This window comes from Crocodylus porosus, unplaced genomic scaffold (assembly GCF_001723895.1).
Source record: "Crocodylus porosus isolate Cpor-Errol unplaced genomic scaffold, CroPor_comp1, whole genome shotgun sequence".
In the NCBI taxonomy this organism is placed as follows: Eukaryota; Metazoa; Chordata; order Crocodylia; family Crocodylidae; genus Crocodylus; species Crocodylus porosus.
Genome location: NW_017728886.1, coordinates 167,931,902 through 167,958,628, shown reverse-complemented (window position 1 = coordinate 167,958,628; position 26,727 = coordinate 167,931,902). Strand labels below are relative to the sequence as shown.

The following is a 26,727-nucleotide window of genomic DNA, read 5'->3' as shown; positions in this document are numbered from 1 at the left end:
AGAGGCCTACCCCTGCAGCTGTTGATGTCACACAAGCTATAGGGTACAGGGGGTGTTACCAGGTGTATAATAATTATTGTATGCATACAATATTTCAACCTTTGTACCATGTACAATCAATAATAGTATAAGTGTTCAGACTATGTGATAAGTTTTAAAGTGGCTAATTGATGCAACATGCAAAACCCAAGTCACTCTCAGAAGGCATGTCTACATATGCCTTTACACATGCCTAAACTTAATGCCCATTTGCCTAATGCACGATTTAGGTACACATCGACAAGTGCATGCACTAAGGCATATTAACTTGGTGAGGAGACTGACTTGGGACTCACATTAGCCCCAAGTCAGCCAACACAAAGCACCAATGTGCCTTAGCATGTCTACGCCTGCGTTAAGGTGCTTTATCTATTCGCAGCTAAATTTAGGACATCGTCAAATGTAGGCACAGATAGCTTTGTTAAAGGTGCATCAAGGGCACGCACGTGTAGACCCAAGCCCTTAATGCACCTTAAAAATGGCTAATGGTCCTTAAATCAGTGTTTCCCACCCAGCGTGCCATGGCACAAGTGTGCTGTCACAAACAGATAGGCACACTGGGGAATGTTGCTGTGGCAGCGAGCTGCACGAGGTACGAGGAGGGGGAAGGCTTTAACACGTGCGTGTGGAAACTTGTTACTGAGGTAAGGTGCCCAGGGCTGGAAAACAATGCCTTAAATCTGCACCTGTATAAAGTCTTAAGTAACTTTTGGGCTTGCTCTCCTGTCACTGCTCACCTGGCCTCAAAAGAAACACGTGCTTCAACGCCAATGACCCGGTGCTCTCAGCATATAGGCGGCAGCTTATTTGCATGCTCATTTGCATAGTTTCGGCGCACTCCAGTTCTACAGCAAATACGGTCATTCCGAGCTTCCAAGACCAGCATTTCATAGCTCGTGCCCTCCAAGCCCCGGGTGCGTGACTCCCCCGCCCCGCCCTCTCCCGTGTAGGGAATCGCAGCCCCGACCCACCCGACGGGCGGAGAACAGTACCCGGCCTGCGCCCGTCCCTCCCTCCCCCGCCCCGCGCGTATTTTGTGTGTTGGGCAGAACAAAATGGCGACGGGGCGGTCGTTGGCGCCCCTGGTGCGGCCCAGCATGCGGCCCTGACGTCACTAGAGCACCCAGCGGGCTCCTCTCCTCCCACTCCTCCTCCCCGCGCGACGCGGAGTGACGCAAGACGGCGAATCTACGGCGCGCCACTTGTGACCAAGATCATCACAAGCGGAGGCGGACGGCTCCCCCCATGCGGTAAGCGAAGGAGAACGGGGCGCGGTCGTTTGCCACCGTAGGGAGGCGCCCGCAGCTAAGCCGCGGCTCGCGAGTTTGGTAGGCACTGCTGGCGGGGGATCGGGCTGCCGCTGGCCGGCGGTGGCCTCGGCCCTTTCCCTCGGGCTTTTTGGGCCTCTGCGCTGCCGTCGTTTTTTTTTTTCTTGGTTTTTTTTTTCCCCTCCCTTCTAGCCAATCCGCTTCCACGTCCCGCCCCCAGAAGCCGTTCTTTTGCGTGTGAGTGGCTGGAGGGCAGCGGGCGGGAAGAAGGTCTCGCGCGGCGATTGGTTGGCGACGACAGCGGTGGAGACCGCTCTCCCTCCTGCAGCAGATGGGCTCAGTGTTGGGGGGAGGAAGGGAGCAGGAGACAGAGCGCGCAGGCGCACATTGCACCGAGGCCGTTGAGCTGTGCGGGCAGAGGCAGGCCGCGGTGTCGAGGGTTCTGGACACGGGAAAGGGGGTTGCGCATGCGCTGCAGTGGTGGCGGGGTGGGGGAGCGGGAGCGAGCATGCGCGTAGACCGTTGCCTGGGATCGCAGGTTTTCACGCCGCTGCTCCTTGAAAGATGTGCGGGCCTGGTGCGCATGCGCCTGGGGCTTGTTCTTGTGTAGTGACGTGAGGGGTGCGGGGCTCTGGCCAGGGACCTAGACTCTGGGGGAGCAATGATGTGATACGATTGTGACTGTGAATATGCGATGTTATGTGTGCAGTAGCCCCTCTCAGTAGGGTCACATTTGCACTCAGACTATGCCAAGGGCTGGGAATACACCAGTCCCTGCACTGCACAGCACCCTCCCTGGTGCTCTCTGCCTTCCAAGGGTGTCATGGTGACACCACTTCAGGCGACGGTGAACTGGGCTAGTGACCTCACTTGTCCTTGTGGTAGCTTGAGCCTGCTCAATGGAGACTAAACAAAGCAATTTGCAGCCCTCCATCATCCCAGAAGGCACCAACTGCAGCACCCCCTTGTCCCCTTCTCCATCTGAGCCCAGGAGTCCTGGCAAGTTGGGCAAGGACTGCTATTAACTCTCAACATTCACCTGCCCACAGCAAGTTTTAACACCACTTACGTTTCTGTGGGTTTAGCGTGCTTGCGGCATATCATCTCACCCCCTTGGCTGTGCTGACAGAATGCAAGACCTAAGACAGGAGATTGAAATAATTAGGGAGGATTGCAGCCACAGTCACTGAAGGACCCATTTTCCCGTTGTGGTTTAAAACTGGTTCTCAACAAGGGTGCTAGGCGAGTCTTTTAAGGGTGTTGCTGGTGCTGCGCACTGTTAGCACTTTGAGTGCAAATATCTGCATCACTCATGAGAGATTTCAAATAGGGATCAGTAGCATCTGATTCCTATTTCATGAGTTCTTTGCAGCAGGGCTCTTATTACTTTTCTGTAGTCAAGAAATGAGAAAGCTAAGATAAGGCCTTTCTTTGCTGCCTTGAGTGAAAACAAGGTTGAGAACTGCTGGTGTCTAAATAACCTGCTTGAATCAAGATGGAGCATTTGAAGTTGGGCAGCTACATTTTCAACAGGTTGCACCCTTTTTTGAAAAAGGAAGATGATTACAGGCTTCAGTTTAGTCTTGCAATCTCCTAGATTGGTCACTGTGAGTTATATTTCTCCTAGAGGTAACAGTATAATCATCCTATCCTTATTTCATAAATTATCACTACATGGATATATAATCAGGTTGTAGCTTTTATATATAATATATGGAGGCTGCAGTAATTGAATAATCCATACATTTAAAAAAAAAGTCAAATGCACTGATGTGACATCAGGATGATGGACTGTGACTTTTTCAGTATGTTCAAACATGTCAGTTTTATTAGCATTTTGGGAAATGTAATTTAAATGACCTGAGTTAAAACATTGACCCAAATCTTTATTATTACGGTCCTGCAGAAACCGCTGTGTATTAATAGCTTCAGTCATTTCTGATTTATTTTCATGAACATGTTCTTAGTTGAAAACTTCTAAAAATTAAAACTTTGCCCTGTTCTCACATTAAATACAGAATGGACCCAAGCGTGTGAGTTAATGGAACAGTTTTTTGGCAGGTCAGTACATCTCTTTACAGGAAATATGAGACTTGTATTATGGTTGAAGATTAAACAGATTAAGAAATATGGTGCTCTTTATTTTGTATTTGTAAGTTGATCCTTTGCATGTATGCAGTCTTGGATTTCTGTACGTGCTGTCAAGTTTATGGCCAAGTAGGTGCATGAAATGTTTCTATGAGGACCCATAATTCTGAGTTTCCTTTCCTATGTATATTTATGTAGCATCTGGCAAAATAGGTTGTTGTCTATTTAGGATGACCCCTGAGAGGGACTTGTTTTGGGTTATTCAGGACTGAAGCCCCAGGCAGCCTGTCCAACCTGAGACATAAGTCCAGTGATGGTGGCAGTGAATCCTTTTTCAACTGTTAGCTGACTGCATGGTTATTTTAATCATTACAAGATTGCCTAGCTGTAGAGCACAGCAGGAAGGGGAACCTTGGACATGAAGTGACAGGATAGAGAAAATTAGAGCAGGGGATAGTCAAACTTGGATGCAAAACTTGATGCTAGGAGAAGTAGGCAGGTTGCCAAACAAGGCATCTGTCAAATCTGTTTCAGATTGAAGGCCCTAAGGTATGGCAGTAGAGACCTAGGGCCTTGGATGTCGCCGTCCCAAATGCCCATCAATACTTAACACCCATTAGAGAGAGACAGCACCACCTCCCCCAGCTCAGGGCTTCCCAATGTACTTAAGGGAAAGGTGCGGAAGGTTCTCTGTCTTGATGCATTGCCAGCTCAAATGACCATCAGTGCTCAACACCATATGTGGGCTGTCAACACCACCTCCAGCCCAAGGTGGAGGCTTGACAGATGGTCCCTGCCAGCCAGTCCCAATTCCAGCTAGGGTCTGCTAACATGATACTGTGTGGCTGATGGTTGTCACTTGCCCAGGGAAAAGAGGGTACTTGCAGGTGGTGCCACTATTCAGTGTGTAGACTTACCACTGTTTGCCCTGAGCCAAAGGCCCGTGCCTCTTAGAACCAGTTAGTCTCTAAGGTGCCACCCTGCCCTATTTTCTGCCTGTTTTTGGCAGCAGAACCGCAAAAACTTTGTTTTCAAAGAAAAGGAAGTTGCTATAGTAGATAATAATCATTAGAAATAAAGCCAGAAGTGTCCTAACTTCAGTAGTATTCCATGTGATTAAAGCTATAGCTGATTTCCTCATTATCCATTCAGATAAATTGAAACTTTCATTTGGGTATGCATTAAAATCACATTGTGCACGCTTCTCAGACTGCATGTTTTAGGTCATGAGCCATCATTCACAATGTGCGCGATAAGACGGCACAGAATGACCAGATTGAGATCACAATAGCTATTGGCTCCCTTTTAGTGTTATTTTAGAAAGAGAGGCTGGGGCTGACTGGCTTACAAGTGCCATTGGGCCTTGTGGCCACTACTCTAGGTTTTACTTTGTCTAGTGAAATGCACAGGTACAGTGTAACATTAATTTGGATGAGTTATTTATTGCCAGCTGGCCAATGAAGCACTGTTACTCTTTTGAGAATATTTTGAAACCGTAGTATGTTGTTGTGGGTACTGTTTTGTGTTTGAGCTGGGATTCCTGACTATGGATAGCATGTGCGAGCCACTGCTACAGAAGTTGCATCTAAATTTTGCTGGAACCATATTATAAAGCTGTGTCATTTTCCATGGAAAATTACTCATTAGGGTATAACAAACAACAGATAATACTTCCCTATACAAATAAAAGATGTTTAACAAATAAATGCATCAAGTAAGTTATAATGTTTTGTGGTCATGATGACTACAGTAGCCCTGGAAAACAGAGTTCTCAGGTTAGGCATAAGCGTTGTACTATATGGACAACAATAAGAGACTTCTGTGTTACCTGACCCAGTCTTGAGCTGGTGGAATTTTTTTGCATAACAAAACATCTACAAAGTTTTTGTAAATCTTTTGGTGGAAAAATCGCTAAACCCTATATTTTTTTTTTCTAATTCTGGAACGTTCTTTGTTCTATTTTCCGTAGGCGTGCTTTTGTTCTGTACAAACAAAAAAGAGACTTGTATTGATGAATGTGCACTACTAAAAGTAAAAAATAAATAGACATTGGAATAAAAGACTGGGACTCACCAAGATATGAATTAGTATATTTAGCTTCCTATATATGATTAAAATAAGGAATGAAATGCTCCCAAATATTTAAGGTATGAAACAGCCACGAATAACCTACGTCCATTGAAACTACAGGCTTCATTTGTTCCGCAGAATAGAATTACATGTCTGAAGAGAGAACTTTCTCTGGGATTATTAATTGAATCTAGGGATTCTTACTTTATTTCCTGCTTTGTTTTTAGTGCAAGTTATTACTTCTGAGACTAAGATTCTTACCATGTACAAGGGGACTTGATGATCTGTTCAGGTCCCTTCTGACCCTAGAAACCATGAAACTGTCAGAGCTATAACTGTGTTTAAAGTGGATTCTTTTGTCTTTTGTGGCAATTAGTCAAGTGTTCTGAGAGAAGCTCAGAAGTTGTCATGTGTTTCCAAAGTTTTTTAAAAGAAAATTAAAAACCCTACTGTAGGTTTTTGTTAAAGAGAATACCTTCAGGAATGCACACTGAATTGTAGAGATGCATCTTAATTCCACTTCTTAAACTCCAGTGCAAGAAAACTGTTCATCCACTGGCTCATTTTTTTTTCATTTTTACAAAGATGCAAATGCCAAAACATCTTAGAAAAGGTGATAGCTCTGTGGCAACACATGGCAGAACTGTTATTATTATTTTTTTCTTTTTTTGTTCTACAGAAGGCTGATTTTTTTTTTTTCTTCCCCTGTGCATAATTTGGTCTGTTGCTCAGCCAGGGTCTGGTGCCTTATGGGTTACAGTTGTGTAGGCTGGAAGGTTACAAATATTGTTGGCTCAGTTGCACTGTAGACCTATCATAACCAGTTTTTAAATCTAAAGATGTAAATGTTTAGCCGGAGTATATATCTTATATGTACTGGCTCGGCATTCTGCTTTTTAGATTGGCAAAAGTGTAGGTTGTTTATATGTTTGATATCTGAATTGCACATAGTCTAGGATGCAGATGAACCTGTCCTGGCTTTTTTTGTGTGCGCAAATCTCCCATTCCCTGTGTACAGATATCTCAATAACAGAAATTTAGAGTTAGATCCAAAACCCTGGTTGAGCCTTTTAAAACCAGAAATATACAAGTGAATCTGAACAGTTTTTACAAAACACTGTAAAAAATAGCTGGGTTATTTTGGGATTAAATTTTAAGGGAAATTCATGCATCTGAAAGCAGATGGATCTTTTGTTCCTTCTTTGTAGCTGGTTATATAAGAGTTTACTGCATCAGATGCAACTATGAGTAAGGGGACTCAAGCCCTACTCCACCAAAGCCATTATGGCTCTGCTGCATGTTAAAATTAAAGCTGGACAGAAACCAGCTATAGAATTGTTAAACATTTTCAAGCACTAACTTTATGGCTGGTTGGCTCTTTTTTATAGCTGTATAGTCATTTTTATTATGTGATAACTATTTTGCACTTGGGGGTAGTCTAAATTTATTGTGCAATTAACTAATTAATTGGGTAATACATGTAATGTGTAGCAGAGGCCATAGATATCTAAGATTGGACTTAGGCTGAATTTATGTAACCAAGTCCAAGAATAAAATTCACAAAACTCCTGCCTCACCCCTTAGGCACCTAGAAGGCCCCAAGTCCCTAAATTCCCAACAGTAAAAGTTCTGTAGGTGCCTAGAGTGTTGATCCTGTGAATGCCTGGGATTTCCCTCTCTTGGTAAGGCAGAATATCTCAGTGCCTAAACCCACTTGGGTTTCTGAAACTAGATGCGTCTGTTCTAGAGATTCCTGAGGGATCTGATCTGATAGACATGCTCAGACCAGGCCAAGCACGTGCTGACAGGATTGAACTCAACACAAGTACTGCTATTTTGAAAAGTCTTAGGTATACTTCCCCAGGAAGTAGGGGAAGTGCTATGTTTCATATTCTCTGCTGCTTGAGGGCTTCAAACCTATGTGTCTCATCTCCCAGTTGGCAGCCTTCAACATCAAAATACAGGTGATGTTAAAGTGGTGACACTCTATTATTCTTGCTGTAAGCTAGGCTTCCATGTTAGAAGCAGTGCAAGGTATGTGACTGGAGTGATAGGATGGGGAGAATGCAGAAGCATCAGCATGACTAGCTTATGGCATGTACACCACAAGTGGCATAGGCAGCTTCTGTATGTGGTACGTTGCAGATCAAGTGGCATGCAGCAGAGCAGTAGACTGGTCAGGGAGCACAGGACAGGGAGCAGAGGAGGCGAGTATGGGGCTAATCTGTGTCACATCTGCTAACAATTTGCTCCCCCCCCCCAACCTAGTTTGTGTAAAACTCCTAAGGAGAATGGGGACTGACATGCAGTTCTCCCTATTCCCCGATGAGTGCCCTCAGTGCTATGCTAGACTATGGTTCTTCTTGGTCTTTCTTTTCTGGCATCATAAATCTTTCTTTCATTTTTTTCCTGTACTGTGGCAGTTTGCTAACAGTCTAGCACCTCCCGGGAAATTGGCTTCAGCATATGTGGTTTTAAACCTCATCAGGCCATGGAGAGAATTAAACTGACCTTTCCTACTTTGTATGCAGGTGCCTGCACCACTAAGCTGTTGCATACTGAGGTGGGAGCCATCACCATTAGTTGTGTTATAAAAGAAGAATGAGCCAGTCCTTTCTGCAAAGGGATGATTCAGGCACTTAAATGCAGAAGAATTGGGACTACATTTCTCAGTCTCATGGGGGTGCCTAACTTGGGACTACCATGAGATGCCAAAGCCTGGGACAGCGATGGGGTTTTGGTCTTTTCTGCAGGCAGTTTAGTGTGCTGGCTTTTGTGAATCTCATTCTAAAGTATCTGGAGCATGATGCAGGACCCAATTTGTAGCATCACAGAAGCGCCTCACTTCAGGTTGCGAATTCCCCTCCAGGAGTCTGGTGCCTAAAGATTAGGCTGGGTTATCTGAGTGGTTCTCTGCCCACTCAGGTCCCCTTGTGGGTTTGGACCTTTGTCTTTTATCTGAGAGGTTACATACTTTTGGTGACCCTTTCCAGGAGTGCGTATGGAGATGCAAAATTAGAATACCTCTAAAGCAGTGGTCACCAACCACTGGATCTCGATTCACTGGTAGATCTTGGAGCCTCTTGCAATAGCTCTCGGACCTTCTTGGAGTCAATCTGAGGCTGGGGTGGCGGGCTGAGTGCCCGCTGCAGCCCAACGGGTCAGTCTGTGGGAGAGGGAAGGGGCTGGGGCTAGATTGAGGCCCCCATGGTGAGGGACACTGCTGCAGAGGCAGGAACAGGGGTAAGTTGAGCGGGGTCCTGGCTAGGTGGGACTTACCTGTTGGAAAAGTGTGCTCCCAAATAATTTTTTCTCGATCTGCCCCCCATTCCTCTCCACAGACTTATCTGCTGGGCAGGGGTGAGGTGGGGTGGTGGCAGCTCACGGTAGATCTTGGGTTGCTTTTAAATGCCAAAGGTAATCTACTTAAAAAGGCTGGAGACCGCTGCTCTACAGGGTCATCTTTTTTTCTCTCCTTACACTTGCACACTGAATGCTTCCTGTATTGACCTTAAATAACATTTTGCAATTCCGTGTAATGCACTCTACTGAACTTCGTGTCAACATGTAGCATTCGTGATGTGGTGCTTCACAGCTTGCCCCAGGCTGCTATGCCTGCTCCAGGTTTTCTGCTAGGCCAGAATGGTCTGGATATGGTACAGGACAGGAACTGGCAACCTTTAAGAATAGTGGGCTGCCCCTTGACAGCCAGTCACCACCATGGGCCACTGATTACCCCATGCAGTGCCCCAGCCCTTGCATTATGCCAAGTACTGCTCTCGCACCCCTTCTCCCCCTTGCAACCTGAGGTTACTGTGTCACCAGTAATGATAGGTAACCTTGAGTTCAGTGGTGGGGTAAGTGCAGGTTGTAGTAGTGGGTGGGGCAAGAGAGCAGGGAAGGCTGGGGCAGCTGCCTGCTGGATGCTGCACAAGAGATCCATGGCATGTGGCAAAGAGACATTGCAGAGGCACTTCTGCCCTGTGCCACTGTATGCTGCCACGAGCCGGATTAGGTCTCTGGGGGTTGGATCCAGCCAATGGACCATAGGCTACTGGCTCCTGCTTTAGGGAAATCTGGAAGTGCTTTATTAATAAAGGTGGTACTCCTCTGGGCACTTTCACTAGTTGCATTGCATGAGTTTCATATTTTATGTGTGTGTATGTTTGTGTAGGACAGTGAGACCCAGCCTTTTTGGCAGCTGTACCACAAAGGTAAGCCCCATGGCCTCCCTCTGTGCCACTCCAATTCCCTTCCCCTGCTTCATCTGCTGGTCTGGTTTTTGCTTTTCGCCCTGTGCTCCTTGCCTGATCAGCTGCTCTGTTTTCTGTTCCAACTTGATCTGCTGGTATGCTTCCTGCTATCTCCTCAATCTACCATGTGCTACACAAAGGATGACAGTGCCAATTGTGGCATGCATGCTGGTATTTGGCCACACTCACGTTGAGTGTGAAAAGTTGCAGAAGAAGGCATTGATGGTCACTCTTTGCCTCTCTCTCCTCCTAAAATAGTTATTTCACTGTCTTCTTCACTTTCGGACCCTAGTTCCTCTAGAGCCCTCATGTGGGGAAAAGGATGCCAGAAAGGACAATTCTTTCCTTTTCCCCAGATACATTCATTTATGAAAAGTAAGAGAATTTCTTGCCTTTTGTCAGGTAAATTGTTAAATGAGTTGTATGTTTCGAAGAAGTTAAAATTGGGAAAAAATGCTAAGGTACCCAGAAGCATTTTTTTTTAGTTTGTTTGTTGTTTCAGCACTGTCAGAAGCAAAAGCACTGAATGCTAAAAATGCTGGGGTAGCATACATATCTTTTACTGGGCGCAGCCTGATTTTTACAAGTCAGAGCTAATTTTTTTTGGATTGAATCCAGTGCTAGCATAATGCCCTAGTTCAAAGATATGGTACATAAAAATGTTTTATGGATGTTGTCTTCAAGATCTGCCAGGCTTTTTTTCGGTTTTCAGTTTTATTAGTATAACAATGGGATGATTTGAATTGCATTTCTGCTTTTTTTCCCTGTTGTTCAAATTTTCATTTTAAATTATTTACAAGTTGGAGACTTGAAGATGAGAAGCTAATGAATGCTTTAAAAAATTCCTTCTTCCTTAAGCGTGTTAGGCTTCATGTTTTGAATTTATACCATAGACCTTAATAAACAGTCTTTTAGTTACTCTTATCTTAGAATTTTGAGTTGCCCTATTTTTACCTAAACTGGGAAAAGATATTTTTGCACAATACTTTTCATTGAGGTGAACATTTTAACAGGTTACAGCTTTTAATGATGGTATACAATAGTAACAAATGTAATGCATGTAATTAGGAATAAGTCTGTATCTGAGCTACAGAGCTTAAATGCTCTTCCATCTATATCATTTTAAAGGTAAAACATATAGTTTTCAGGTCTGTTTTCAACTCCATGATATACAGGAATCCATAAAGTTATGGTCTGAGGTCTGAGCTGCATTTTAGGTTAACACTTAAGCATTCTTAAGCGAGGGTACAGTCTCGATCATTTTTTTAGAGATGCCAGTTTCCATAACAAATTTCAAGTTTACTTCTGTCCTTAATGTTTGCAGGTTATATAGGTAGTCAGATACTGTGATTGTGCTTACGGTTAAAAAAAATTTAGATAAATGATAGGGCTATGAAATGAAACCTTCCAAGGTTTATGAAATTTCTTTGCATCTGAGATTTCCTTTTTTGTTAGTGCTTAATGTTTGCTTTTTTTTTTAAAACCAGCATGTAGTAGGATCAGCAGTAATTGCATAGATTTGATTTGAGTATGATGTATTTATGTGATTTAATCAGAAAGGGCACATCTATATGTGCTATGAGAGCAGCTGAATAAACTCTGGCACAGTTTGTCCTGGAGTTTATTCTTCCTGGTGCCATGTATGCACATATGCCTGGGACTGCAGCCTGCCAGCCCGGGGCTCCTCTGCCTTGGCTCAGCATGCTGTGGAAGGGCCAGCTGGGGCACGAGAGTGCTTCAGTGCGGGACTAGCCAGCAGGCAGTGTCTACATGTGTGTTGCAGCGTGCTAAATAATGCTCCTGCAGGATAGTACTTGTATTGACAAGTATTATCCTATGGCGGCGTTTATTAGTTTACTGCACCCTAATAGGAGCATATGTGTAGACACTGATGTTTTACCTGAGGTATTAATTAGTCGGCTCCACAGTAAATGTCTCATGTAGATGTGCCCAAAGAGAAGAAAACCTGGGCGCACAATCTCATTGTTCAGCCTGAGTTTAAGGCAGAATAACTATATTTAAGTTAATGGATTTTCTTTATTAACACCCATCAGCCTTTGATTACGATCTTCAAATACCTGCAGGGTGAATTTTTTTTCTCTAAAGAGATTATAGGTTGACTTTTCTCTGGGGCTATAGGAGACAGGATTAGGAGCAATGTTTTCAAAAATCAGCAGGGGAAACTTTGATTGGAGATGAGGAGAAACTTTGATGGTGAGGATTGTCAAACCTGGAACAGGCTACCTTGCCAACCTGTGGAATCTCCATCCCTGGGATTTTTCTGAGTGGATTAGACCAGGAGTGGGCAATGTTTTTGGCTGGACTGCCAAAAACACTGCAAACTCACCCCATACCTTGCCTTGTTATGCTGGGGCAGACAGCAGGAGAATTGTGAGGGGCCTGTTCCTCATTGCTGCTGGCAGGTGCACGTGCATGTCTGGGTGGATGGTGGGGTGGTTGCACTGCCCTTGCCCTTCCTTGCTACGTGCCCTGAGTTGTGCATGTAGCTGCCGCCACCACGGAGGCTGGGCTGCTCACAGCAGGCAGTGGGCAGACTGCAAACGGCTGCATTGGGGTCTCAAGCCCTGGCCCAGTTCTGTGGCTGGTGGCAGTTGCCTGTGGGCCTCAGTTGCATAGTGGGGAAGGGGCTGGGACAGCGCAAACCCAGAGACTCCCCTGCCATCTTCTTGGAGGTGTGTATACCTACTGCTACCATGGAGCCGGGCTGGGGCTCTGGGCAGCTGTAGCAGGCAGTGGGTAGGCTGCAAGAGCCTTGGCACCAGCTCCACGGTGGTGGTAGCTGCATGTGTGCCTCTGGGGCGCACGTTGGAGAAGGGGCCAGGGTTGCATTGCACCAGGCCTCTTTCCTTCCGTGCATCCCAAGGCACGTGTGCTGCTGCTGCTGCCACGGAGCTGGTGCCAGGGCTCCGAGCTCTGGTGCAGCCATTTGTAGCCTCCCGGCTATCTGCCACAGCCAGCCCAGGCTCTGGGCAGATGCTGTCTACTGCCTTTTGGCTGTTTGCTGCAAGCCAGGGCTCTCTGGTAGCTGCCCAGAACTTGGGCTGGCTGTGGCATGCTGAGCAAAATGGTCTCCCATGCTGGGCAGGTTGACTACTCCTGGGATTGGGTTTGGTCAGAGATGATCCTGCCTTGAGCAGAGGGTTGGACTTTATGACCTCATGAGGTTCCTTTCAGCTCTACTTTCCTATGATCAGTCTGACTGTGATCAGAATCAGACCAAAACAGTCTCTGTATCTTATAAATTCAACACTTTAACTGTTACAAGAGATTAAACAAAATTCAAATGTTTTACCTAAATATCACCTACAGTTAGATGGTTTGGATAGAACAGAACCTAGCTTTATACCCTAAGAAAATCCAAACTGTCTTTGATTTGCATTTATTTCATATGCTTTCCTGTACCCCTAAATGTATGCATGGCCAAGTTGCCTTTTCTGGCTTGTTTAATGCCGGGGCAAGGCGTAGTGGGTGCATGCAGGTGCATGTGCACCCCCTGAGCATGGTGGTGCACCCCTTACAAAAAGGTGCCGTGCCTGCGGATCATTGCCAGTTGCCACCCTGCTGCTGACACTGCCAGCGGGATCTGCGGGTGGTCCGTGATCCCTGCTGGCCGCCACTGCTGCTGCCGGCAGCGTCTGTGAGTGGTTGCCAACCCCCTGGTTGGCGCTTGTTAAGCCCCCTCCCGGCCTCCCCCTGCTGACGCTGCCAGCAGTGTCTGTGGGAGCTCCCCCCACTTACTGCTGCTGCACTCCCACCACCTCTGCGCTCCTGCTGCTGCCGTGCCCTCCCAGCCACTGGGGACATGCGTTGTTCATAGAATCATAGACTCCTACCCTGGGGGTCTGTAAGAAGAGGCGTGATGCCTACCTGGCTGGAGTCATTTGAGCCCAGTTTTTCTCCTGCCCAGGCAGGGGGTCGGATTTGAAGATCTACAAGGTCTCTACAAGGGGCTGACTTTCTTCGGTATGTTCTCAAGAGACATCTTGGGGAAGGGCAGGCATTTCTAACCGACACTGAATTGGGTTGTGGTAGGCTGTGGCAGGAACATGGACTTTTCACAGTTTTCTGTCCCCAGGTAAACTTTGAATATGGGAGGAGTGGGGACTGGTCAAGCATTTCCTTTGAGTTCACTCAGATTGTTATCGCCTGGGGTATTGCTAACCTGAATGTGTTAAGAGACCACACAGTTTGCATTTTGGCATACAGAGGGTTAATTAGAGGGTGAACATTTAGATTTATCATGAAGATTAGAGTTTATTTCTTAAGCTTGTGTATAAATACAGTGCAATAGTACAGAACTCTGTATGAAGAGATGTAATACTGATTTGCTTAAGAGCTCAGATAATACACATTGATAGGAGTGGTGCATATACCTGATTAGGCTGATATTGTTGTTATTAGATCTCGATGGATTGCTGTTATTATTACATCTCTCTTATTCATTAGACCTCTTTGAGTTAAAGCTCTAACCATGTGGAAATTGATGGCCAAACTTCTAGTGGCATTAGTGGGGTCAGGATTTTGGCTTTACTTTTTAATTCTTTATCCTTTATAAATTCTGTTTCCTTACTAAATGGTACCTTTTCGGAGGGAAAAATCATTTAACATAATACCACAGTTTTGTTTTCAATAAGCTTACTAAAACCAAAGGATCAGGAAAGAAAGAAACCACACAGAATAATGTGTTCCCTGGAACCAAATTGCATGAACATTTTTATTTTTTTAAATGCGGGAAGATGTTCTGAGTGTTGGAATTGTCTAAACCATCAGAATTGCCAAGCGTAGGTAATTACATAATTTCACACTTTCCAGCAAAGTCACACCCTGATTAAGAAGCTGACAGCCCGTGAGAGTCCATTCATTGACAGTGATGTCTGTATTCCATAAATTTGTGATGATTGTATCTAAGAGAAGGCACTGAGATTCAAACTGTTTACTTCTACAACTTCGAATGTGACTCCTTATTGACAAATGGGGAACATTCTGTTTCTTAAGACACAGAAACTTTAAATGCATAAATACTTCAGTTGCTCCACTTTCAGTTAGCTTATATTTTGCTGATGCCAGGTCTTTTCACTGTCTTGGTTCTCACTGTCTTTCAGTATGTTTGATATTCATATTTCTTTTTTATTCCTTCTTCCTTGCTGTGCTTTTTTCTTTCCTTTTCTTAAACAAATAGATGATATGGTAATATGAACCCTAATAGGAAAAAGGCATTGTTTAACTCAGTTGGGGTACTACTAATTCAGTCACCAAATGCAACCATAACACAGCATGCATTTTAATTATTAAATATAATGGAAACTTTGCATTTTAAATCCAGAGCAATAAACCACTTGTTTGAAAGTGCGCAGTTGAGTTCTGTGATTTCAGTTCATAGTGAATTACAGGGCTCTCTATTCTTTGATGTTTTATTACAGATTGAAGAGGAGTGTACCATTCAGTACTCCTGGTAATTTTCAAAATACATACCAGCATCACTGGGGGTCACACTGAAGTTGAGTCCTCTCTCTTTTTTTTTTTTTAACTCATTTAGAAGGCTGGATGGCAAAAGGGTAGAGAAAATTATCCAATCCATCTAATGACAATTTAGACAGACAGCATCACGACTGAAGTCCCTAAGTTTTACTACCTTATAAAAAAAAATTATTCCGTTATTCAGTGCCGTTCAGATTTTTGCCCTCATGTATCTGTATGAGATGATTCCCTTAATTCAGGCTCAGGCAATTATTTCAGCTGGAGGGCTGCTTACTCAGTTTTGGCAAGTCATCAAGGGCCACATGGATAGCTCTGTCGTGCCCTCTCCCCTTGTTACTATCTTGGGACCAGAAGTCCCACCTCCTAACCCCTGACCTTTGCCACCCAGAAGTACTCCTTTCAGCACAGGGGTTTGCCACCTCGGAACCAGAAAAATACCAAATTATATTCTAAAAATGAAACTTTCTACACGATTCATTAATTTAATTTAAAAAAATATTTTTGTGGTTTACATGTGTTTGTGTAGTGTACAGAGAGGTGATAGTATACTAGCTTAAAATGAAATGTTGTTTTTGTATTGTGGGGGAGGGTGTGGTTGTCTGTGTGGGATTTTTGGGGGGTGGATGGGTGTGAGGGATGTGGTTGTGTAGTGTGTATGGATTTTGTGGGGGAAGGAAGCTGGGGAGGGTTGTGGCTTGTGTGGAGGGGGGAGGGTTTGCCCACAGCTCACCCCACTGAAACAGGCAGAGCCCCTGCCAGTGCTCCTGCAAGCCTGGGCTCCACGTTCCTGCTGCTCCTGGCCCCGGGGTACTGGTGCGGGGCCCCATGCTCCTGCTTGCTGCCACTTCCTAGTTTGTCTCTGCTGTCCTTCTCCTGCCGCTTCCATATCCCCATGCCTGCTCGCTGCTCCAGCACCATGTCCCAGCCACTCCTGCAGTCCCAGCGATGTAGCCAGGAGCCAGGTGGTGCTGGAGCCACCAGCGGGTGAGCAGGGGGGAAGTGGGGAAATGGCTGTGGCAGGTGGGGGATGGGGCAGCGAGTGGGCATGCGGAGTGCAGCAACAGCTGGGCAGGAGTGCAGGGCCTGTGCCAGTGCAGAGGGGCCAGCGCTGGCAGGGCTCAGAGCGGGGCAGGAGAAGCATGGGGCCTGGGCCAGCAGGAGTCCATGGACCCGGGCTGGCTCCTCCAATCCCTGCTTGAGCAGCACATCCTGGCTTCATACAGCCCCTGCAGGCCCAGACTCTGTGCTCCTGGGCAGAAACTGCTGCTCAGCGTGGAGGAAAGCAGCTGTCCCTCACTGCCACCAGGCAGTTTTGGCTGTGTCTGCCTGGAGCCTGTGCCACGCTAGGCTGTAGTGCGGCTTCTTCGCAGTCACTTCTGTGCTACCCAGTGTGGCAGCAGTGACTGTGGAGCAGCTGCAGGGCAGCTCACAAGTGGCAGTGAAGGAACCGTACTGCAGCCTAGCATGGCGTGGACTCCTGGTGGTCAAAGCAAAAGCTGTCTGATGACAGCGGGGGGGCGGGTTGCTTCCCCTCATGCTGAGCAGCAGTTTCTGCCCAGCCATTGGTGCTGCTACCACTGCTGCTCAGCCCTGATGGGGAGTCTAGCTGGTGCGGGGCCCAGGCTCAGCAGCGGTAGCATGAGACAAACTGCAGCTCAGCATGGAAAAAAGTGGTCCCATCCCCTCTTGCTGCCAGTGCTCCGTGGTGCAGGTAATCAGAGTCCACACGGGGCTGCCTGTGTCTGCTCTGTGCTGCCATTGCTGCCCTATGGGGAGCCCAGAGGCGGCGGTGATTCAGGGGAGACGCAGGACAGCCCCGTGTGAGCTCCGGGCAGCTGCACCAGGAAGCGGTGGCCACGAGGGGGCAGGGGTGCTTTTTTCCTGTGCTGAGCAGTGGTTTGTCCTGCACTGCTGCTGCTCAGCCCAGATGGGCAAGTAAGTGTGGGGTGTACGTGGTCGGGGCTGTGCGCGCTAATCCCCACCTGTACCATGAAGCAGGGGGTGGTATGGGGGCTGGGAGTGAGCGAGTGCGTAGGAGCCAGCAACAGCAGGATTGGAGTGTGGGGCCTGCGCTTGTCTCCCTGAGCCAGTGGTGGAGCCCAGAGCACGGTGACAGGAGCGCAGGGTCCCAGCTGGCTGGGGCTCTATGGAGTTGGACCACCTTCCCCTTCTCCCTGCTGGCACAGTCCAGCCAGGCTCCATAGACTCCTGCCAGCCCGCACTCATGCTGCTCCACTCTGGGCCCTGCTAGTGCTGGCCCTGGACACCGGCCTGGCCCCAAGGACTGGGGCAATCACTCGTGGTCCCCATCCCCTTCTTACCTGAGTTTCCCATTCCTATACAGGGAGGCACAAACTGCATCATGGTCCCAGGCCAGAAGCCTCTTCTAGGCAGGGGCTTCTGGCTGGGGTGAGGGAGGGGCCCGGCGGGCCTTACTGTTCAGGGTCCTGCCGTGGTTTCTCTTGGGTCCTACTGCCCCTGGCTCCTGTCATCTTTGAGAGGCAGCCTGGGACAGAAAAATACTAATGCTCTAAATTTTCTGGGGCGTACGGTCGCGAAGGGGCCAGGGTTGCATTGCCCCAGGCCTCTTTCCTTCCGTGCATCCCAAGGCATGCGTGCTGCTGCCACTGCCATGGAGCTCCGGTGCCAGGGCTCCGAGCCCTGGTGCAGCCCACCAGCTGTATTTTGCCCCCCTTTGACTTAAGCTCTTTGAAAGGTGAGTTCTTGTCAATTTTGATCTCTTTCAACCAAAATGAGTACAGTGAAAATAGGAAGAACGGAGGGATGGAATGCCCAGTACATATTTTGCTCCTGTCACCTGAGCATCTGTTCTTTCCAGTGTAATTTGTTTCAGGTTTCATGGTTGTGTATGCAACAGCTTTCATTTGAAAAATGATTATTTATTTATTGATTTATTTATTGTGGGGCTGGGAAATTGCTGTTAGAGCATATGCCTTATAAAACGTTTGTGCAAATGGGCTGGTTTAGATGTAAGGTATGTTTGTCTAGAGCTCAAATATGGCTTTACCACATGCTTAGGGTAAGGGCATCATGATTTTGCATTGTCCCAAGAGTAGCGTGGAATGTAATCATTATGGAAGTGTGCATTTCTCATCCTTTTCGGAGTGTTGTTCTGGCTGGTGACTTGTGGGGCCTAGAACCAAGTCTTCATCCATCCATGCATAGTTAAAGTAATAGTATCTCTTAGCAACCGGATTTCTCTTTCTCTGTTGTTGGTAGCCAGTGTAGCTCAATAAGAGGTTGCGTTGTGTCCCATTAGCCTGCTGCCTTGTTGTACAGGTTTCCCTCACTTTATGCTGTACATGTGTTCCTGGAAAATGGCGCATAACTCAAATTCACATAAAGAGAACCCACTTTACAGTGTAACAAATAGAGATACATTCCAAGATCTCTGCTGTATTGACCCCCAGACCTGTATCTACCACTTTTACAAGACAATTTTGATACTCACCAACAGCAGACAGTACACACAAGCATAGGATGGTGGTGAATGTTCAGTTGGCAACTACAGAAACACGTGTCGCAGACAATGAGAGGCAAGCACAGATCCATGCTGGAGACTATATTTTGGTGCGTCACTCCCACAATGCACCGCACAAAGCAGGTGACTGCGGGCTTCCACCACACTGATCGTATAAGAGTGAATTTACCTTGCATATAACGAATTTTTGGTATAAAAAGGGTCATTGCATAAGAGTGAATTTGCACATGCAGAACCCGCATAAAGTGAGGGGAAACCTGTACTGATCTGCAGTTCAGCCCTTAGCATTATCTTTGTGGTGACTGAATAAGAAGGGCTACATTAAAAGTATTCCCACCTTGCCCCTTTATTTATTTATTTTGGCTGTTTTCTTTCTTTTGCATTGCTAGGTTAACAAACCCTTTCCTTATTATGATGAATTGAGGTAACTTGTGGTCAAGCTCGGGTGATTCTCTGTTATCTTTTTTGTTGTTGGTATGTAGTTGCAAAGCCTACAGTTGCTGCCCTCTACGTCATGAAATTTTCGTCTGCATCATTTGCAGATCCTTTATGTAAATATTTGACTGTATTTGTATAATCACCCAGAAAGCTGTTGTTGAGTACTTCAGAAGTTCGTCCAGAAAGTGTTCATTCTATGTAAGGTAGTTTGGGAGGCGCTCAGACGTGAGGGCCATATAATTTTTAACATGATTTATCTTTTTGGCACTGCCAAGCCCAAACAGGATCCGCAAATATGGGGGACACTTGTTCAGTGAGCCTAGTTCAGGCAACTGTGTGTAAGAACATTTGTGCTGACCCTTTCTGTACAACATGGATACAAGGCTCTGTCAAGGCTTCTTACCTCCCATCATTTTGGGGGCTTCTAACAGAACTTGTTTAAACTGACAAGTTCCCAGTCATCTTGGGGCCTGCCAATATAGCACTGGCAGCTCCGTCTACATGAGTGTTGCTTACATTAAGGTTGGATGAACAGCTAACCGTAACCATAACCTTTTCTCAGTCCTGTGGTTATGCACTTAAACAGAATTCACTGTGTCCTTTAATGAGTAAGTGAGGACCATCTTGGGATACAGATAACTTTAAGAATCTCAAAACTGTCCCATATATATGACCAGCTCTTGGCTTCCTTGGGTTTTTTTGCCCATCCTTTGCATGGGTAGGATCTGTGAGGTCATTTGATCAGTGCTCTCTTCCAGGGTCCTTGAAGTAGTTCTTGAGTCTGTCAGACTTTCCATTGCTGAAATTTGGGTCTACGTAAATTCTTGTATGAGAATTTCCTAGGGTTTTTTTTTTTATGGTTTGTTTTTTGTTTTTTAAAGGAATGTAATAATACATTCAGTCAGATCATTAGTTTTTGACAAGCAGAGGAAAGTACACTAGCCCCTATAGCAGGGCAGTTATTTTGGGCAGAGGGCCGCTTACTGAATTTTGGCAAGCCATCGAGGGCCTCATGACAGGCAGTTAGGGGCAGATAAATATTAATTTTCTAAATTTTTGGGGGGCCCCGCGGGCCGGATAGAATGGCCTGGTAGACCGTGTTTTGCCCAACCTGCCATATAGTGAGTATTAATGGACTAAATTTCTGCCTATCCTCTGTGAAGCATGCAGTTTATAGAATTTGTTTCTTATAAAATAATTTCTCTATTGATAGTCATATTGAAGTCAATACAGTAGCATGATGGTATTGGCTTAAATGAGAGCACAGTCTGTGAAATAAAAGTAAAACTATGAACTTTCGTAAGGGCTACCTGTAGCTTGTAGGTGCAGCATTAGTATACCTGCATTATTCCTTTTAGATGATGAGCGTCTCCAAGATGAGTGTCTGTAAGTCTTAATTCCTTTTCAGCTTCACATTTGCTAATTGTAACCAGATACTGAATACAAGGAACTTCTACATGTTCATTAATGTTCCATAATTGGTGCTACTATGCATTAGTGCGTATGAACACTTTTATGTGATGCTTAGTGCGCGTTGGATTAAATCCACTGTGTGTCAGAGCATTAGCATGGTTTTTGCCAGCTGCGCTCATGTGCAATAGAATTAGTCCAATGCGCATTAAATGTCTTGTATAGATGGGTCCACTGCTTGCTTTCCCTCCAACTCTTCTAGCAGCTGTACTGGGGCGGGGGTAGGACAGAATCAAGACTTTGCCTCTCTATTGCTCTCTCCCTTATTGGTCACTTAGTATTGGCCTTGCAGCCCATGTTCCTTCTCACCTCTGTGCTTAGTGCTTTGATGAAGGAAGAGCTCATGTAACTGGATATATGGCATGGCATATGGAGTATAAATGGTCAGCAGCTGCTTAAATCACAATCCAGACCTTAGCATCCATAATTTGACTTTCCTTCTTCAAGCAGATGTTAATTTTGGAGTCTGTCTTCATATACATCAATTGAAGCATTTTCTCTTTATCATATTTTCCTGCTACATTAATTTAAATAAAACCCTCTTTACCTTTTAATCCTTTGGCCATTAGCTTATGCTGCTTTTGGCTCTCTTTGTGGTTTCATTGGCCTCAAATGTCCATTATCCTCACCGTCTTTTCACCATTATCTAGCCTTTAATTTGGGAATAGTCCTTCTCAGAAGCCTTTTTGATGGTCACTTTTTTTTGCATTTTAATATGTACCCAATTTCATCAATAATGATGGATTTTAATGCTTCTTCCCTTTCTCATATCAATAGGTTTAATTTCGCCACATTTGTAGTGGGAGGGGTGGTGATACAGAACTTCTCATCTGTCATTTGCCAACCTGAATCTGGTCCAGGTCAGTTGTGACTTAAAGTTATTATCTAAAGTCTGTTCAGTGACCTCTGTGAAATGAGTTGATAGTCTTAGGCCAATTCCTAGTGGGCAGACATTCAGATCACACAAAACGTGGTCACATCTTCTACTAATGGTGCCTCTCTTGACAGTCCTGGCACAGAGATCAGGGATTGAATGGACACGGGAAGTGAATTACCCTGTCATTGCTAAAGGTAAACCTCTCTGGAACAGAACTAAAGTATAAGATGGTAGAAAGTGGTGAGGGATATTTGACCTACCAGTTTACCTGTTCTGTGTATAAAAAAGTAAATACCCATTACCCATGGAGACTATGGTTAAGACTTTTTTTCTATGATCTTTGTGTTATACAGGGTAATATACTCTCCTGTCCTCCATCTTCATGCCAGCTTGTTAGGAGAAATTGTGCGAATAGATTGAGGGCAGTATATGGTGTTTAATTACTGATTTAAGTGGATAAGCATTAAAGTTTTTAGTCTTGATTGCCTTTTTTTTCTTCTCTACTTTTCCTTTCCCTTCGTTGTCTTCTTGCTAGACCAGATTTATTTTAAAAAATTCTTAAAAGAAAAGTATACTAACTCTCAATATGGAGTGAATTTTTACAGCTGAGTTATAAATTCCTGAAACTAGAGGGTTTATAATGGCAATGCTAGGGGGGAGAGGGGCGGGGGCGCTATAATACATATGTAACCTTTTTTCCCTCTTATTAGTGAATAGACCATTTAAACTAAATTAAGTAAAGGATATAAATTCTGTTGTTTCAGTTTTTAATATTTCATGGCTGATTTTATAGATAAAAATTACATTTAACAATAAATATGAAGAAGAATTTATACAGCCTGTTCTAGTTTGATATGGAACAGCAAATCCCATTTCTCTGTAGCTGTAAAGAAAATTCATTATAATGTCTTTGGTTGTAAGAGATGGCTTCATTGTGATTAGTTACACTGATAATAAAACAACCTTTTTACAAATGGCACAAGATACATGGGATCCCATGAGTCTGCCTTTTAATGACGCTGAATTTGTGCATTTGCTACCTTTATTCAGTGTTCCTTTTTGTCCTTTGCAGTTGGAAACTTTTTTTTAAATTTGCAAGTTCGTTTAAAAATTGGAGAGATTAATTTAACTTCATTATTATAAAAAAAAGTATTTCTGGGAACGCTGTGTACAGATTAAGGTACTGCTCACCTCTTACTGTCCCAGTGGCTGAGTTATTTTGTTTGGAAAACAAAACTTTTTTGTTTTCTAGATCCTTTTGTACAGGTACGAACAATAAATTCAGTGGCCAAAATGTTCAGATCTAGGTTAGGTGCTTGAAGTTCCAAATTCTAGTCTTAATAAAATAGATTTCAGGTACCTCAGTAAAAGTGTCCTGGCTTCTTAGAGGTTCAGCATCCACTTATTTCATTGGTATACGGGTGCCACAATAATGGAAAGGGTTGGCATCCCTTGACATCTATTTTTGAAAAGGCTGATATTTGAAAATTTTGAAAAATGTCAATGTTTTATGCAATTACATTTTAAAAGGGCTTTAAAAATATTTTGAGCATTTTAATTTGCTATTGCAGGGTACGGGAACCTAGAAAAGTAAAGTGATTGATTAAAGATGACTCTTTACATGTTTATATTGTCAGTTATTTGTACAGCTGCAAATGCTTTACAGAAGTCTCTGATGTAATCTTCTGTATGATAGGAAATGTATGCTACTGTTGGATGCTATCATACTTGGAAAAATAGAGTACGTGTTACAAGAGAATATTTTACTTTTTAAATATACATGCAAGTAAAATGCAGTAACCTGAAATACATTCTTTTATTGATGGGACTAAAAGTTTGATGCTTGTTTCTGAAGGATCCTGTAAAGATGACAGTAGAGCTAGCCTTGGAATAGCAAATAAGGAGTTGTAGCTTTAGGATGTAACAGAAAGTGAAAATATGAATAAGAATATCACATGTAGAAGCATAGCACTAATGATTTACTATGCTGGAAAATTTTAATGCACTTAGAAAAAAAATGTACATATTAAACTTGAAGCAGTTTCTCATTAAGATTCTTGGCCTAAGTACAGACATCTGGGGAGCTTAAATTGGGTTCAGAATGGCTGCCTGACCTAAACTTAGTTTGTCTAAGTGCCGACCTTATACTTATAGACCCAGTCTCAGTGACTGGCCATCAGTCTAAACCTGTAACTGTACAGAAGTTCCATGCATACAAACTGGTCTAAAAATTGCAGAATCCAGTTTAAGATTAACCTGAATCTATGTAGTTATCAGACTTACTCAATTTAGATCAAACTGGTGTGTGGAACTTCTGTACACTTTCTCTGCGCAGGCCCAGGGCTAAGAAAACCCTGCCACTGGCCCCAGACCTGGGGCTCCTCTTTTCACCCTGTTCTGGACAATATTTTGCCCTTACCCCTCACTTCCCTGAACCAGCCGGCCCTCAGCCCCCATCCCACAAGCTGCTCTGCGTGCAGCCACTTTTACTGGTGTTTACCACTGCCATAGCTAAGCAAGTAAGCCCCAGTGCAGGGAGGGGCGGGAGTGATGAGGGTATATGTTGGCTGGGGGAGGGGTTGGGGAACTAAAAGTTAGCCCCTGATTTCCGCCCCCCCCAAGTCCTCTGTGAATTCTGCGACTCCCCTGATCCTACAATACACTCCTGGATCCCAGCAAAACCCTGTGGGTTGTGCCTGTCCCCTCCCCACCCATGGGTTACACCTGCCCCCTCCCCTTATGGGTTGTGCTTGCCATCCCCACCCTCACCACAGCTCATGCTTGCTCCGCTCCCTTGCTGGTTGCATCTCCCCCGACTCCCCTTTCCCCAGTGGATCCCTGATCCTGTCCAGCCTGCTGGACCCCACCCCCCCAGTCCCCTCCTTCGTGACTTAGCTGATATTGGGGAGTCATTTTGAGCTGATTTAACTTGCCCCTAATGCTTCTGACTGTCTGTACTTAGCCTGGCTTTAAACTAGCGATTATCAACCAGGGTGTCGTGGCACCCTGGGGTGCCTTTTAGATCCTTTCGAGGATATTGCAAGGTGCCACACAATGTTAGTAATGTTAGATGTGCAAATATGATTCACAAGATAAGCCCAGAGATTTCAAATGGGAATCCATGGTGTTGAAAGCATTCTGACCTGCTGTGGGCTTTCTGAGTTCCTTGCAAATGAAGAATTGCTCTATTATATTTTTCTAGTCAAAAAATGAGTTAAAACTAGGAGCCAGTTTTCTTAGAGTAGTGTCTTGAGACTGAAGGGGTGCAAATTTACTGAGCAGTGCCTCAAGTCTAAAAAAGTTGAGAACCACTGTTTTAAACAAAACTTGATGGCAAAGATGCCATAATTTGTAGACTAGAGTTTAAGATTCTGCCACTGTATGTATTGAATTATAAATTTATGTTTTAGAACCTTGCCTCTTTTTGTTTATTACTATGGCTAGAAAGAGAAGCCTGCTGGCACTTGCTGAAGTATTTTATCAGAAGGAAATGAAGGGATGTATCCATGTTAACTACTCTAGCATAGGGCTTTATGATCAGTGAGAGCAAGGGACAATACTTGTTTGTTCTGCTTCAGAAAGCAGCGCGAGATGATCCAAATTTTCCCATTGATTCAGAGATAAGACGAACTGTTCTGCACCCCTTTAGCTCAATGCTAATGCAGGTATGCTGGCTGAGAGGTTGAGTGAACAGTGGTGCAATGCCATTCTTTCCTGCCTTCTTGTCCAGGATGGGCAAGAAGACTTGTAGGTAACCTATTCAAGAAAGAAAGGGAGAATTTATGCCTCCCTTTCTCTTTATCTGGGTGTGTTGAGCTACTGGTCATCCATCCTGATGTTTGGCATTGCCATTCAGTAGAAAATTAAGTTGTTATAGTTTTATAATTTGCTGGCTATCGAATATATATTCGCCTGTTGAGAGCAATAGGAAAGTAGAAGGTTAATTTTAATTCATTGCTTGCCGTAATAAAAAGAAATATTTTTAATAACAATGCTTTGTGAAAACTTTCCTAGAAAGAGCAGTGAGTTGAGAAAATAAATATGACTCAGCAAACTAGAGGATAAATCAAGGCCCAGTTCTGGAGTAGTCTGTGCAAAGGAAAACTAGCGAACTTCTATTTAATGTCTTTTAAGAACAGGCTTTGGGTATCTTGGAATCTACAATCTGCAGAGCTGTCCGTGTTGCTGCACGGAGGAGGTTTGGGGGAAGGAGGAAACCACTGAAAAGGCAGAGGCAGACCGAGTGAGTTCACTGGCATGTCCACTTTTCCCTGCAAGGAGGGAATGGTACAGTTGGGATGGTGGATATTTGTGCTGTTGTGCTGGAGCAGCGGGCATGGAGTAGCTGTCACTGATTTAGGAAAGAGAATTGCTTTTACCTTGAGCTGTACACCTTAGATTTTGCTGTGCAGTCTGGTTCTTTACCCGAGTCCCAAGCACATGATTTGGCACTACATTTTTAGGCATGGAAGATATATGGTAATTTTTGGTAGCCATTATGCATTTAACAAACCCCACAGGATGATTTAGTGTTGGATAGCTATTATTTGCAAAAAAGTTAATAAGCAAGAATTCAATTGTTTTGGACAGCACAATGAATGAAATGGACCTGATTTGCTTCTGTCATTTTTTGGCTAATAAAATAATAGGATTTATTCTCATAACACCAGGTCCTACAGTTGCATTGCATGCTAACTCCTGAAGGGATTATGAATTTTAATTGATGGTTGAGTCCTTGATTCAGCAAAGCACTTGGGCATGTGCTTAACTTTAGGCAGAGGAGTAATCCCATGAAAATTAGGCTACATGATTAGATACCGTGCTAATCAAGAAGGTAACTAACTAAGTATTAGTGACTTACAGAAGTTGGCTCATGAAAACCCTTGCATGGGGGGGAGAACTAGGATTTTGCTTCCTCCGTCTTGACTTGGAGATCAGTGTAGTTCAGTTGTAAACTTCTGAACATCATAAAGTACAAAACCAGATAGCTTTTTACCAGATATCTGGTGACTAGAAAAGAAACACGTGTTTGTTCACTGGGACCATGTGAGTAAATAACAGTCATTGTAGAGGAAGTAAGGCTTTGCACACAGCTATTAATAGTTTAAATCCTAGCGACGATCTTCTGATATTACTAGGAGAAAATTCTTTGTTGCAGAGTAATGGGAGTTTCTACGGTGATCTCATACCTCTATCATGAGAAACTATCAAGTTGAAAAGTTG

At 44.5% G+C, this 26,727-nt stretch overlaps 1 protein-coding gene across 1 annotated transcript in view; it reads left to right on the top strand.

Moving 5' to 3' along the window:
* The first annotated feature begins 1,140 nt into the window (after positions 1–1,140).
* The window catches only part of ZNF407 (zinc finger protein 407), a 465,343-nt gene continuing 439,756 nt past the window's right edge, over positions 1,141–26,727 (top strand). The window contains 1 exon segment of the mRNA XM_019544964.1: positions 1,141–1,289. The gene's annotated coding sequence lies outside the window, so the exon portion shown is untranslated.